General features: G+C 51.6%; 1 long non-coding RNA gene across 1 annotated transcript; it reads right to left on the reverse strand.

Annotated features, from left to right (window-relative positions):
- Positions 1 to 5,073: 5,073 nt before the first annotated feature.
- Positions 5,074 to 5,854, reverse strand: LOC309677608. Its single transcript, XR_014269695.1, has 3 exons — positions 5,762 to 5,854; positions 5,597 to 5,642; positions 5,074 to 5,084 (listed from the first exon to the last, which is right to left on the reverse strand). It is a non-coding gene; the product is annotated as an uncharacterized lncRNA (long non-coding RNA).
- Between the last annotated feature and the right edge of the window lie 5,763 nt (positions 5,855 to 11,617).

An 11,617-nucleotide genomic window follows, 5' to 3' on the forward strand; every position in this document is an offset into this window, starting at 1 on the left:
AGGGGTTTTTAATAAAAGGCAGAGTTGATGTAATATCCGAGCCAAGGTGTTTTTATAAGCCAGAAGAAGAGAGACAGAAACACAGAAGGAAAATAATTTTCTTGAATTCCTTCCAGAAAGGAATTTTATTTAGATTTCCTTTAACCATGCTGAAGTTCTTCTTCCTCTTTTTGCATGGGTTTTCCCCCTTCAAAGCTGTCCCTCTTAACGTGTGCATTGATGCCAGCAAATCCAAGCCACTCATTGCTTTTTGCATCTCAGCCCTAATGCATTTCAAACGTTTACACATCGAGGAACAGAGCCATTTTCAGCGTGCATTGGGCTCCACCTTGCCCCAAAGCCCAAACCACTGTGGGCGCTGGCCTTGGAGGAGGGTGCAAAGTGTCTTGCACCCAGGATAAGGCTCCTCTTCCAACACCCGCGAGGATGGAGGGAAAGCTCTTCCCCGTGTCCCAAACTATGAGGTTTGAGAAGAGAATAATGCCTGCTAAAGGGCCAGAAACAGCTCTCAGCTCAGTGAAAAATGACTTCCAAATGCCCCCTGCTCTGGGGATTTTATAAGGGAAGATGGATCTTTCTATCTGTTTTCCTTTCTTCTTCATTTTTCAACTCTTGACCTACACTGTGAACAGAAACCTCCCGGGTGTGAGCCTTCGGCAGAGGAAATGCTTCCTCCAGTTCATTTGTCTTCGGTGGTCTGTGCAGCTGAAGAGACGCATGTGGCTAAAGAGATGCTGTTCCTAACTTTGCCCACCCTGTCTCCTCCGCCCCAGGTAGCGGAGGGTTCAATTTGCAGCTCCGTCAGCAGGGATGGTACCGGCCATCGCTCGCTTGGTCCTTTGCAACTAGGAAAACCAGAGTCGAGGCAGTTTTGGCCCTGCTTTTGGGAACACACAAAGCCCAAGACAAAGGGAGGCCGATCTATTTAAAAAAATGAGAGGTTTTGGTATTTACCTGGGCATGAAGGACAAGATCTTAGAGCTGGGAAGGGTATTTTCGGGCGCTGCCTCCCAACTGCCATCCCCAGGCGGAGGTGTGGGTCCCGGGAGAGCTGCTCTGGTTGACTCATGCAGCCACCCCGGTTCAAAGCATCCCCTCTCTAAGGTCAGAGCATGACACGAGTCACAGATTTCAGGCACAGATTTCAAATGCCTTAAACCCCCCAATTCCCAAACCCAGGGTTCAAGGGCAACATATTGCCACAACATGTTCTTGCTTCCAGCATCACTTATGCTCTTTGGAAACCACCACCACAGCAATAGGCCCAACTAGGAAAGGATGGTGTGGCTTGCAGGACCCAGTTTGGAAGGTAATCCAAACTGGATGATTGGGAACCAGTGCCTAAAGGCTTCTGCATGAGTAAATTTCTGCTTAGCACATTATTTATATTTAGGGTGGAAATAACTAAACGGGCAGGATCCTGTATAGTTCAAACCTATGGGAGGTTCTTTGTTGCATCTTAGACAACCCCAAACACACATTGCTCTGGATGTTGTCCACCTCCAGGCTCAGAGCAAGGATGGAGCAGGAGGGAAGGGGACGAAGGAGTGAAAAGGGGGGTGCCCAGGTCCCCCCCACAAGCCTTTCACCTCTCTTGGTTTGAATGTGGGGCCCTTATTTTTTTACTTTTTTTCAGAGTGGCTCAAGCATGACCACAGATGGGCACCTCTCCCCAGTGTCTGGCAGAGCCGTTCCGTGCAGAGCAGCTCAGGCGTTTTGCATGGCAAACGGGAAGCGATTGATCTCCAGGAAAGCGATTTATCAGCAGCTGGTGACCTGCGGAGCTGAAGCTCCGGCCGCACTTGTCCCTGGGCCACGCCACGGAGCTAATGGCATAAGCAGGGGGAAGCACAGATGTGAGCAGCACAGCCACCGACAGCAAGACGGATGGTACCTCGGGACAGGGCTGAGGCACCTTTGGCTGTCTGGTACACATACAGCGTGACTTTCAAGCTGGATGTGCAGAGGAAGAGGCTGGGGGCAGCAGTTCCCATCCTCACCCCAGATTACCTCCACGGGAAGATGGAGGTGAGCCTGGACCACATCCTTCAAGTCTGGCACTGGGGCCAGCAGCTCTTGTCGCTCCTCAATTGGAAGATAAGCAGAAATGTTCTTGCAAGGTTTTCTCCTTTATGACAGTTGCCGAGAGGTTTTAAGAGATGGGGTTTGGCTAACCTCACAAAATGGTCTTTCCACAGCCAGGAAAAGAAGGCTTCAGGTGCAAATTTAGGGAGGGTGAAAGGCAGAATCCATAGACACCGTTATATTTCAGTGCCACAGCTTCTATCTTGGACTTTGCTGTCCATTTAAGAAGTAGCAGATTTTAGTACCGAGTTTACAAGTTGGGCCTGTCTCCTTAGAAAAATACAATTCAAGAGAAGAATTTTTATAGGACAATTTGTTGCTCTCCACGAAGGCTCGAGAGAGCCAAACTGCACGGCCCGCAGGGCTGCAGCTCTGGTGTGGAAATGGATACGGCAGCGTCCCGCCTGCCCTCTCCCTCTTTCAGCAAGAAGTTTCCCTTTGGTTTACAGCAGCCCATGCTCCAGGGGAAAAAACAACAACTGCCGCTGTTATTCTTTATGAAGGCAGCAAGAGGGCTGAATAAAAGAGGCTGCATCCAAAGCACAATATGAGATGAAAAAGACATCCAAGCTCCATGGCGCTAGATAAAACAAAGCGCACACAAAAAAGAATCAAATGCTGAAATATGTATTTCTTGTGGGTATGAATAGAACTGTCTATGTTTGCCTTGGAGACAGGGGGAAGGAGGCCAAACGGTTTAATCTCAGCAGGTATTGCTTTTCAGTACAGAGACATCGAGCAATCTGAAGACCTCCTGCCAGGCCATTTCAGCAGTCGCACAGCCCTGCTCTCTCCGAGCTGCTCGGCGCTGGCCCGAAAGGTCATCTCCACTCTGCAGCCCACAGACAGGTAGATGCTCGCACACCTCCTGCCCTAGCACAGATGTTAGCAACAAGAAAAGCCCGACAAGTTCAAGGTAGCACATCAGCCATCTCCATGAGCTTTATCCAGCCTCTGCCCCGCTCTCCCCAGTTTGGCTCCCATCACTGGGCCATGCCAGACCATCTGGTGTGTCCTCACTTCTCTGAACTCGGGGACTTCGGACTGGAGGGCAGGCAAGTGAGATTTGTTCTGGTGGGCTGTAAAGCACCGGAGCTGGAGAGCGAATAGCTGTTGTCACTGGAGTGCACTGATATCTTTAGGAGTCCCATAAGGACATGCGGGAACCAAGATACACAGATTTATGTCTTCATAAAGCCACAAAACAAACACAAAAATAGAGCTGGGATTTCACTCATGATAAAAGTTGATGTGGACATGATAAACAAGATGAAATGTTCTTATTTAAAAAAAAAAATAAAATTCAAAATTATTTCCAGGCTTGGAAATCCAGTGATACTACTGCCGTCCTGTTTTCTTCCGCAGAACAACGTCGCCCACTGCCATCGCGGGGCTGTGAGCACGTTTCCCTCCACTGCTCTGATCGTGCCCCAGTACTCTCCACGCACACAAGCGTGTGCCAGCGTGCCCGGCACCAGCAGGTGCTCGAGCAGTTTCCAGGCAGGTGCACACCGTGCCGGTGCGGCCATGAAATCATACGGTGCTCTCGTCTGCATAAAAGGCAGGAGGGACCCATCTGGCGTGGCGTGATGAGCGGGTCCGGAGGAGCAGGGCCAGGTCCCAGAGGCGATGAGTGAGCGCGGCCGATCGTTCAAAGAATTGAAGGCAGAAGGTCTCCAGGTGTGAGGGTGGGGGAGCAGGTGCCCTGCAAATGTTTTCCACATACTTGCCTGGAAACTGCGATGAGCTCATCTGAGAAGAGCCCTGCAGATGCTGAGCACACCCAGCCACTCGCCGGCAGGTTGGGTGTGTTAGTAATCAGCAGAAGGTGCATGGTTGTATCAGTTCACCATCGTTTGCATCCTCTTCCCTCACCTCGGACTTGTTACCATCTCCCCTGTCTCTGAGCAGCCCATCCACGTGCAGAAGTTCAGAGCCTGACACTGATGGAGAGCAGAAGCAGTTGATGAATGACGTTAAGTGCAGGAGGAGTTGGGAGATGTTTCCTAGCTAATCTGTTCCTCCTGAGCGAGGTTAGACCTGCTCCAGCGTCTCCTCTCTGGTGGTTTGGGACAGCCTCTTACCCAGCCTTGTTGCTGCTCATCGCTATTGAGAAGCCAGGTGGTCCGAGGAGCACCCCTGTCCTCTGCGGGCAGGTTGCCTCCAGTACCACCCACTGGTTCCCTCATGCTCTGAATCTGAAAATACGGTTTTAATAATGTGTCCATAAATCACTCTGTCCGTAGCAGCTGACGTGAGCAGTGGTGCTGGGAACAGGCCCAAACTTCCCAGGTACAGGAAAATCTACACAGCCAACCCCAGGTCCGGTGCCACAAATGGTGGCTCCTGTCAGTCCATGTCTCATGGCATGAAGATGGCCACCAAAAAGACCCAAGGGTAGCAGTCACCACCGGATGGAACCCACCCTCCAGGGAAGGAAGGGTGGGATTCAGGGCCCTAAACAGAGGTGCTGTGTGAGATGCTTTGGGGTCTCAGGGCAAACCATGGGGCTGCCAGGTCCTACAGGACATCTGAGCCTGCTGGAAAAGCAGCTGGAGCCCAGCTGGGTCCTGCAGGGTGCCTAAATGGCACCAAGCACCTACCTTCATGTACCCAAAATGTGTCCAAGGTCTTGACATGGGACCTGGGTCTTGGCTGTGGCATCAGCTATTAATGCCACACAGGGATCACCCTGCTGCAGTCAATCTACCTGTGCCTCCTCAGACTGGTGCTCACAGGTGTCCGGGAGGATCGGCGCTGTTATAATCCCTCTTCTGCAGCCCAGAAACTGGAATACACAGAGATGAAGTAACCCAGCTATGTTCCTGGGGGTCTGGGCTGTCTGCGGTCTGCCACAGAACAGGCAGAGTCTCATCTCCATTCGCCAGACCATGGGACAGTCCTGCCTTCTCAGCAGCAGCGAGAGCCATAGAGGCGATGCTGGTTAGCAGAGATGGCACGTGCTACCTGCGGCGGCAGCAGACGTCACTTCATGCTTCCTAAAAAGAAATGGCATGTCAAAACAACAGCATCAACATGCATTTTTTTCAGCCCTCTCTAGCTTCTTGTCGCGGATTCCCCCAACGGAGTCACGCTGGCCTCTGACAGATACAGGATACGTCTCATGACAGATTGGTTGTTTTAAAAGTATCCTGTTCTCCAGCTCTAATAATTTGGGAAGCTCATTTGCAGCCTTGAAGGCCGTTAGCCAGCAATTCTTCGAGTCTGCACAGAGTTTGCAGGCTGTCAGGCTCCCCGGGCATCCATCACTCTCACACTTCACTCCCGCACCGACACTGAAATACCAAGCGAGACCCTGCGCTGCTGCAGAGCACCCTCCGGGGCCGGCGGTACCCCCGGCTGTACAGTAGGACAATAAACTGGTTGGGATGACTTTTTTTCCTGATCTCACGATGGATGACTTCAGATTTTTGAGCGTGGGTTGGGTTCACGGTAAGGGCTGCTACGAAGAGCAACACCCCATCGCTGCTGCCCAGACTTTCCCATTCACCCTGTTCTTTCCATCGCCTCCTCGCACTCAGCAGCGATGAGATTTTCTAGCAAGAAAAGTAAGAAAAAAAAAAAATCACAGACAAGACATATACCCGTGCCCCAGTTTTGGAGCACAAGGCCCGTTTGCTGCTTGTCCGGACATTTGAAGGGAGGAAAACATTACCAGATCGAAGGCTTTGGCTCTTCCCAGCCTGTTGCTTTGTCTGGGGCGTTCAGAGGAGTGACGGAAAAAGCAGCTGGCCGGGCACGGGGTCTTCGCAGAGGGACTTCGCCTGATATCAAGGCAACAAGAGGGGTTTTCACCTGATGCTGGAAACAATGCCATCCATAGAAGCCCACATTGTTACCTTGACATTTGGAAGCAATTACCTGCATGTTATGTAAAACTTTTATTAAACGACTGGAGAAATTCGGTAATGTGTTAATCATTGGTTGAATGACATCTGCTTAATACCAGAGATTTTTGAACTGCAGGAGAAGGGTTCAGCAGTTCAGAATGATTACCAAAACATATTGCTCCTTTTTTCGTTCTCCTACGTGTTAATTTTTCAGATTTATTATCTTAGGCTCCTGCGTCTAGTATTTTCACTACATGTCAACATCTGTTATATCTCTGCATTTCGCAGCTCTTTAGTCTTTGCCCCATGAAGCCTTAGGCACTCGGATGAGAGACGCAGCCAGCTCTAACCCAGGGCTTATGCAATTTTCCAAACTAATCCAAAGGACAATTACCAGGGAAATTTGGCTCACGGAGGCATTTCTGGCATCAAAAAAGGGATCGGTAGATGGACTCAAACCCAAAGAAACCAGGCAGGTTTAGAGACAAACTTGGCTGTCAGGACAAGATGTGCAAAGTCTGGGGCGCTGCGAGTCTGCTGCGCTTTGAGAAACAAGTGGTGGGTGGAAACGTGTCATGGAAAGACGCTCGGTTTGTTCCCACTCCTTTTAGTCGGTCATGCAGACCTGGCGTCGCTCCGTTCATATGGCAAGCCGTAAAATCCTCCTGGGACGCTCACCCTTTGGAAAGGCAGAGCAAGGAAAGAAGGGATGTTCTGCACGAGCCGTTGCGGCCAAGGGGCTGCGGGAGCCTTTGGTGAAGACGTGTCCATGGAGATCTGGGACCTGGCGGGGACCTCGGGCTCCGGGCTGGGCACGACCGCCGGCAGCTGGGCAGAGGTGGGGGACTGGGCACTGCCCATAATAAACTCACAGTCCGTTAGGGCTAGGAGTCATCCCGCTTTCTCTTTTTTTTTGGGGGGGGGGGGAGGGGGAGGTTAGGTTTACAAACACAGTGCTGACATTTCTCTGCTGGCAAAGTCTTTGCCCTCACCCCACCGTCCCCTCTCCCCGGGGGCTGCTTTTGCCGGCGCACACATGAGAAGGTCCCTGTGGAAGCAGAGGTGTGCGGTGACAGTGCAGGCAGGAGCCCTGCTGCCCGCCGCTTTGCCAGGGCAGCTCGTACCCCATGGGAAACCAGCCGCCAGCTCCTCCGCGGGCCACCTCCGCCGGGGGCAAGCCGGGCTCCCGTTAGCTCCTGAGCGGCCTCAGCCCAGGGATGGAGGGAATAAACATCCTCGGAGTGCCAGTATTCCTCCCGGCTGCGCAGGCGGATGTTCCCATGCTCTCCCAGCGATGGAGGCTCCTGTACTGGTACTCCCTTTGTTGGGTAAAAGCCGGTGGCCCTGAAGTGCAGCACATCAATGGCCCCACATGCCAGGGACCAGCACCCGGCGCTGCCGGATGGGTGCAGAACCAGGCAGCTGCCCGCCAGCCAGCAAAACCTCTCCTAAAGCCATGAGGAGAAATACAGAGCATCCCGTCAGGTTTGTATTGGGCTTAAATTGTGCACGACGAATTTCATCCCGTACGCGTTAAGTACGCGGACAGGTTAACCCGGAGCAGCTCAGCGCGGGAGAGCCGAGCGTGGGCGGTAGCTGCGGGACGGCTGCGGGAGCGGCGGGAAGCAAAGCGCAGCCGCCCCTCTCGGGACATCAGTCGATGGAGCCGTGATAGAGAAAGTTCACCCTAACATGACTTAATAGAAAATCTTTTTGCAGGTAATTTCCATGCACTGCTCTGGATCATGTTCCAGAAGAAACTCACGTTATACATATGAGCCGAACGCTTTCTACTCCCAACTGCCAAGCGACGTTTCTAATTTATGCTTTTTTTATTATTTTGTTTCCTCACCCGCGATCTGCCTCTCCCCCCCTCCCCCCCCCCCCCCCCCCCAGCCAAATTACAGCATCCATTTATCATTTATGCTGAGGGTTGCTATAAATTCAGCTGTGCCCCATCTCTCCTGCTTAACGTAACGCAAACTTTCCGCCCGCCTCCCTTTGTAGGTTGTGTTATTTCTGTAACCTTACACATCTCCTTTCCGCATCCTCTTTTGAGGGGGGGGGAAATAAAAAATAAAATAACCCCCAAATCTTTAAAGACCATCTCCAAAACCGCAGGATGGCTGGTATTACATGCAAATAAAACTTGCAGTTTTTAATGGATGAACTTCCTGCCTTTTTTTCATTTTTTCTTTCCCCTTTTTTTTTTTTTATAAAATGCTTTAAGTAATTAGCAACAGCTTGGAAAGGCAGGCAGTGACACTCGCTGCCCTCTGAGCCTGTGGGACCGGGGGTCACTTCAGGAGGGCTCCTGCCCATTTTGCTCCTGAGCGGTTTTGCACATTTAACTTGCAGAAGGTTTGCATCTGATTTTGGGAAGCGCGCGGCGAAATGAGCATCCGATGCTCTGCTTCCCATCACCGCAGTGCCATGAGCCTGAAAACACTTATTCCTTCTAAACTCCCGCCCGGAGTAATTAAAAGAAATCATAAAAATGTGGGAATGGCTGTATTTCCCCCAGGCTTGCGGTCCGGTATTCATCCTCTGACGGTGGCCAGCGCGCTTCAGAGGGAAGCGGAGACGACCCCCTGCCTGGGGCTGTTCTGGGATGAGCTTCTCCACGGGGAGCTCCTGCCTCCCCTCGAGCAGAGCCTGGCTGGGGTTGATGCTGAGAGTTGGCCAGGAACCCTTCCCGCTCTCCGAAAATTGCTGATGGAAACAAAAGACTTTCCTGCTTGTTGAGATTCGTTGCGTTTTGTCAAAAAACCCTCCTTTTTCTCCATCTCGGGGCACAACTTCTCAGAAGTTTTTCCATGAACAGGAGGAAAAGGTCAGGTATCCAGCACGGGAGTTTTCAGGCCTGATTTTGAGGAGGAAAACAAGGAATTTTTGCAGAAGTTCACGGCAAGCTTCTTCCAAGTCTGAGCACAAGGAGGGAAGAATATTAACGCCGACATGAAGATGTAACCCACGGGCAGAAATTTGTGGGAGACTAGTTCAGTCTTTCTTTAAATATCCAGTACTTAAAGATGCTGCTCTTTACTTAAACATGATTTTAAAGCTCTAAGCTCTGGCAGTAGTCTTCCTACTGCACAAATGTGTGACCTTGGATGACACCGATCTGCCAAAAAAGAAGGAAAAAAAAAGGTGTCGCTGATACTTATTTATTTTATGCACCGATTCCTCATTCATCATCAGGTAAATTTGCTCTTGGCAGCACCAGCAACTTCCTCAAACACAGCCAAGGTGACCACTAAAATTAGCATCAAATCCCAATAACACTTTACATCATGTACACGTTATTTTTCACTGGACATAAATTGTGAGGTGTTTCACTTTTGTTTTGAATCCCCGGGGGGGCTGGTCGTCGCTCCAGGCATCGGTCCATGCTGGGGACGGAACCGGCCGATGCAACCGACTCCAAATGTGGAAGTTACATTTTTTGTTTCACTGGAGAAATTTTCTCAGTCCTTGCCAAGATGAATTACTAAAACGTCTGAAGAAACAGCACTGACCGAGACCTCAGACAGTAAAACACAATTTTCATCCCCTCTCATAAATTTTTTGCTTAATGAAAAGTCCTCGAGGAGCACATTTCTCTGTCAGAGCCAAGGAAAATAAACGTGTGCGTGGTTAAACAGCGCCGATAGCCGTGAACACTAACGACCCTGCCCGTGTGTCCCGGTGTTATTAAACATCTCCATCTCCATCCCTGCTGCAGACCTCCCCGCCTCCATCGTCCCCAGGTAGGAGAGCAGAGGGATGCTCTGGCAAAGGGAGTTTTTGCATCATGCTTGTGCCGTGCCGGGAGTGTTCCGTCCCCACTTCCAGACTGCTTTAATACAGAGCGAGGCATAAAACACAGACTTACCCTCAGCAAAATATAACGTTGGTTGGCTGGGGTTATTGCGAAAGCCTCGCAGTGAGCAGGACGGCGCAGAGTGGGGTGGCCGTGGGTTGCCGGTGGTCCTGGACAGACGGCCACATCCCTTCTCATCCCCAGGTAAGATTTTGAGCTAGAGAAGTAAAGCAAGGCGGGTAGTGCTGGTGGGAGGTGCAATTAATACAATGCTCGTAAAGGCGTTGCATCATCCAGGGGTGCTCACAGCTCACCGGGCCAGTGTCCTAGTCCCCACAGGTTGGAGAGACTGAGGGTGAGGGCAGGTAATGGGGCATGCCAGTAGCCCGAAGAAGGGGGGTCATGACTTGCTCCACAACTGTGCAGGATCTGGTATGCTGCAGACAGACACCTTGTCCACGTCAGCCTCCTTGTCCTCTGAGGAAGCCACAAGCACAAAAGTGGGGAAAAAACCCATCAGCAATGGGAAGATGGACATTCCCTGCAGGGGCAGCCAGCAGGGATAACACCTGAGACTCACAGTCCCGGACATAAAATCATAGAATGTTTTGGGTTGGAAGGGACCTTAAAGATCATCTACTTCCAAGCCCCCTGCCATGGGCAGGGACACCTCCCACCAGCCCAGGTTGCTCAAAGCCCCATCCAACCTCACCTTGAACACCTCCAGGGATGGGGCGGCCACAGCTTCTCTGGGCAACCTGGGCCAGTGCCTCACCACCCTCAGCGTAAAGAATTTCTTCCTAATATCTAAAATAATTCACACCTCTTTCAGTTTGAAACCATTACCCCTCATCTTATCACTACACTCCCTGATCAAGAGTCCCTCCCCAGCTCTCCTGTAATCCTTCTTTAGGCACTGGAAGGCCACAGTAAGGTCTCCCCGGAGCCTTCTCTTCTCCAGGCTGAACAGCCCCAACTCTCTCAGCCTCTCCTCATAGGAGAGACGCTCCAGGCATCACCCAAAACGATGGGTTAAGATCATCAAGTCCAACCATAAACCTAAAATTTTGGGAGACTCCCAAAAAGTTTGGGAGTTGGACTAGATGATCTCTAGAGGTCCCTTCCAACTCTGATAATTCTGTGATTCTGTGAAAATTTAAGTCGCCAACAGCTCGGGGGTCACATAACTAGTTGGCATGCCAGAGTCTCGTTTGTTACTGGAGTAGGGGAAAGTGGCACCAGTGTCAGAAGCAACTGGAGGGGCCGTGTCGGTGGGCAGGAACGTCGGCGGTGCCACGCTGCTGTGCAACACCCACACGGACCCAGGGCAGCCCCCGCAACAGTGTTCCTGAAGGAGAAACAGCCCTGAGCACCCAGAGTGGCCCCAAAACGTGAGAGCCCATGGCCGGCGCTGGTGGTCCCCAGCGGGTGCCTTTAGCCGGGCAGAATCGCCGGCTGCAGCGGGGTCAGGATTGCACCCAGCGGCGGGAGGGCGAAATAAAAAATAAAGCGTGTTGCTGAGGATCCTTATTTTTTCCAAAAAAAAAAAAAAAAAAGAACCCTCAGACAGCAAGCGAGGGTGCTGCCAGCCGGGGCGTGCGGGCAGGGGTCTGCCACCCACATGGCCCTGCCTGTTGTGCTGCCCGTTTCATGGGGCTAAAGGGGGGCGGGGGGGTGTGTGGTGTCGCGCTAGAGGGCACTGTCGCCTGCAGGTCGCGACAGGGGGGACGCGGGGGATTTTTAACGATGCCGTGATAGCCTACCTCTGCATCGCGACCTTTGCTAGAGTGAGCAACTGGGCCGCTGGTTTTAAAAAAATTAATATATATTCCATCTGCTATGACTGCAGAGAGACGCCGTGTGAGAACGTCTGGGTGCA

Source organism: Vanellus vanellus (genome assembly GCF_965231255.1).
Source record: "Vanellus vanellus genome assembly, chromosome: 14".
In the NCBI taxonomy this organism is placed as follows: domain Eukaryota; kingdom Metazoa; phylum Chordata; class Aves; order Charadriiformes; family Charadriidae; genus Vanellus; species Vanellus vanellus.